General features: G+C 39.7%; 1 protein-coding gene and 1 pseudogene across 1 annotated transcript in view; one reads left to right on the top strand and one right to left on the bottom strand.

Annotated features, from left to right (window-relative positions):
- Positions 1-4,068, top strand: part of Spred1 (sprouty related EVH1 domain containing 1) — a 92,711-nt gene that overhangs the window by 52,964 nt on the left and 35,679 nt on the right. The gene's annotated exons all lie outside the window — the stretch shown is intronic.
- Positions 2,846-3,676, bottom strand: LOC105741578 (annotated as a pseudogene).

The following is a 4,068-nucleotide window of genomic DNA, read 5'->3' as shown; positions in this document are numbered from 1 at the left end:
TGTGTGTGTGTGTGTGTGTGTGTGTGTGTGTGTGTGTGTGTGTGGCTGGCTGGCATGTAGTGCTGGGGATTGAACCGCGGTCCCTGTGCTTTGCTAAGCTTTGTTCTAAGTAGGTGCTTTAGACCACTGAGCCATCTCACCAGCCCGGGGGTTTGACTTTTTTCAGTTCTTTATATGTCCTAATAAGTTTTTTGAGGAGCAAGTGGCTACAGTGTTTTCTTACTCTGAGTTTTTTTTACTTTTTTGGTGTTTTTTGTTATTCAGAAGCTTTTTAATACGATGAGATCGTAATTGTTGATTCTTTGTCATATATCCCTTGAGGACTGTATTTTGTCCATGAAGTCTGTGTGTATACGTATGTCTTCAAGATTTCTACCTATTTCTCTTCCAGCAAACTTAATGTTTCTTTTTTAATGTTTACATCTTTGATCCATTTGACTTGAGTTTAGTGCATGCTTTTGTGTGAATCCCTTCCTTGCCCCTTGGTGCTGGTCAGGTCACTGCTTCCTTCTGACCTTAGCCGTTGCTCCCCGTAACTGCGGCTGAGCCTCATCACGGGTCCTGGCTCCTCTCTGCCACCTTGACCTTGTGGTCCTCATTTTAGCAGGCTACTTTCATGGAGCTGGTTGTACCCAGATCTGTTTCATTCAAGGGAATTTACAATTCTGTGTCATTTTTCTTTTGCTTTGCCTCTAGTTTTCTCCTAGCTTTATCTTCAGATTTTCAAATCTTGACTATGCTTAAAGCAGAATGAAATTTTTTTAGTTAATTTTCATGCTAAACTAGAAAATATTAGGCTTCTTTTGGATAAATAGCATAAAGATGTGCATCAATAATAGTCACAAACCTAGAATTACCAGTTAGCCCTCCATTCATGCAAATAGGCCTTTGTATTCTTTATTTCATCTTCATCTCTTTTCCTCATATTTTGCGTGTGCTGTGGTGAATGTGTGTTAGATTAGCGTGCTATGAGCTGAGTAAATGTGATGCCAGTTTCCCTTTTCCCTCCCTCACTGTCATTTCTTTTTCTCTCCCTGTTGTAGCTGAACTACTGTGGTGTGAGTATCACTACCACTGTTGCCTTTTACTTTTTTATTATTGTTATTTCTGAAGGCTACCTCAGCTTGGAATACAATGATAGAGACACATCTTTATTGCTAGGTAATTAGTGAAATGTTATGTTTTGTTTTGTGACAGGATCTTAGTATGTTGCCCAGGCTGGTCTCCAACTCACCATCCTGCTGCCTCAGCTTTCCATGCAGCTGGGGTTACAGGTGTGCACCTCTGTGCCTATCTGTGACACTAGGTTTTATGTCATCCTGAAAACTAAAGGTTATACTATGAGCCAACTATTTCAAATATGAATTTTCAATTTCTGGTCATCAAACAATTTGTACTTGTATTTTAGAAAATGAAGTTTTTGTTGGATTCAGAAAGTTACTAGTAAAATTCTTTTATTACTACTTAGATAACAAGTATGTAATTACCTTTAAAGTAGCAACTTTAATAAAGTGCATGTTAGTTTAAAAGTATGTATTTAATTTTACTCTTCTAAATTATTAGTTGTTATTAGTGAAATAAAAGTACACTTATACCCATTTTTAGGTTGGTCTATTTTAAACACTCTGGCAAACAGTAGTCATTTTATAACAGGAGTTTTTCTCCATGTTTCCCAAAATAAATTAGAGCACATCTTTCAAGTTTTAGTTACTTAATGAGTGCAGTTCCTCACTCTTTTTCTGTATAAATTCTTATCCTAGAATTTCTTTCAGATGAAAGAAAAATGTTAGAAATAGAAGGATTTATTTCAGCTCTTCAGACTCTATTCCCATAAACTCTTTAGAGTGCTGAGTACATTACCTGTATTTATCATTTCAATCCTCCTCTTACTGTACTCAAAAAAGATGTCCCTTCATGAATAATGTCCTCCCAGCCTCTCATAGCCACTAACATGGCGTAGACCAGTGGCAGCACCAAGTGCTTATTGAAGACTTACTGTGTCATCCACAGTTTTAAATACTTAATGTAATTGTACTTTGTGTAATTCCCAGAAGTCAGTTGAACAGCACATTGTAGAGACTGCCTGGCACCCCACTGATCATAACTGCACAGCCCACAGGCCTAATTAGTTACTGGGCCAGATTCCTCTTACATAGTTTTCCTTCATCCTTGGGAATACATGTGCTGTGTTCCTGTCCCTTCTGTTTTTCATCACTTAATTTATTTTGGATGTGTATAAGCATCCATTCTCTTTTAACCCTCTTTCTTTTTTCCTGTCTTTTAACTCTGCCTGGTATAGACAAAGTCTTTTTTTTTTTTTTTTTTTAACATTTATTTATTTATGTGTGTGTGTGTGTGTGTGTGTGTGGCCAGCTCAGCCCACCAGGGGGCGTGGCTGGCTGGCATGTGGTGCTGGGGGATTGAACCGTGGTCCCTGTGCATTGCCAAGCTTGTTTCAAGTAGGTGCTTTAGACCACTGAGCCATCTCTCCAGCCCCTAGACAAAGTCTTAATAAAGTTATGTTATAATAACTTTTGTTTTTTCCTAAATTCCAGGATTCTCATCTTTTTTTTTAGAAATCATATACGATGTTTTATTTGTGCTTTGCAGTTCTTTACATTTTTTTGTACAAGAAATTGCTTAATAGGACAGTTCTTTAAATCAATACAAAAGTACCAAATACAAACATGTAAGAGATCAACAACATCCAATAGTAACAGTGAAAACTATGCCTTAAGACTTTTTCAAAAACTCTTGGACACAAAATTAAAAGACTCTTCCAACTTTTAGAGGTTGTTATTCCCAAATTATGCTTTTCTTTCTGATAAGTAGTGAATAAGGCAGAAAAGCTGGTTCTGATTTAGATTTTTTTTCACCCTGTTTTTCAAATGAGTGAAAAATAAACAGCTTCCCTCATTAAGAAAAAAAAAAAAAAATGTCAGAAACAAGCCAATGTTACCTTGGGACGGTGGACACAAGTCCTGAGGCCACCTGGAGGCCCATGCCCTGCCAAGGTCAGGTCTGCACGCTGGTAGTAAGGGTCACAGGCCACCCTGGCCACTGAGGAAGCTAGAGGCCATAGTCCAAGGGCACTGGACTCTCCTGCCCCTTGTCTGAGTCCTAATCTCAAGGGCTGAGCATGACCCAGAAGCTTTCCTGAGAAGTTAAAAACATCTCTGGGTCCAACCAGCCAGTCATTCTTGGTACAGCCCTGCAAGGTCTGCAGCCTTCATAGCCAGCGGACAGTCGGCGCTGGGGTTTTGCTTTGCCAGTGGTCTAGAAGAAAACCAGTAGTTGATGAGGCTGCTGATCACCACAGAGACACCATGACTGTCCCTGATGTGGCAAGCGATAAGAAGACCAGGCCCAAAAAGACGCAGAGTAGGGTAAGGCCACCCACCGAAATGACCGGCCCTTCCAGCAGCATGACTCCTACAAGTGCGGCCAGGGAGCTGAGCACCACGAGGAGCAGGAAGGGCCCGACGGGGACAGCAGACAAGGCCACAAACGCCAGCACAGAGAGGGCCAGGAAAGGATGCCTGTCCAAGCACTGACCCACTGGAGATGTCATGAAGGCAACCACCTTTGAATTATTCTGAAAGGGCTTTATCAGAAAGGACAGTTTTCCCTGGAGCTCCTTTAAGTCCTTAGAGAGAGACACTTGTGGGCTTTTCATTAACTTCTCATTGACCGTAACAGAAAAAAGAATGGAAACAAAATGAAAGTATTTGTTCTTTTTGCTATTACTGGATTGAAAGACTTTGAGATAGTCTTTATGTTTATGGTTCCCAAAGTGATTTACATATCTAGATAGAAAAGAATTTAAACTTGTGTGTGTTAACCAACTTAGATCTGTGTTGAAACGCAAAGTTGTCCTACCAAACGTACCTACAGCATTCTGTTTGTCCTCAGCTGTTGCATTTATAATAATTACATTCTCCTGTAACTGGTCAGATTGGTTGGTGTGTGAGTTTGGTTTTGGTTTTCTGTGTAGTCATTATGCATATTTAGCTGCTCTTAAATTTTTTGTGGCTTTTTCTAGTTTATACTTTCTTTGTTCTTACTTTT

This window comes from Octodon degus, unplaced genomic scaffold (genome assembly GCF_000260255.1).
Source record: "Octodon degus isolate 3935 unplaced genomic scaffold, OctDeg1.0 scaffold00002, whole genome shotgun sequence".
Taxonomy (NCBI): Eukaryota; Metazoa; Chordata; class Mammalia; order Rodentia; family Octodontidae; genus Octodon; species Octodon degus.
This window is presented reverse-complemented; position numbering and strand designations above follow the sequence as displayed.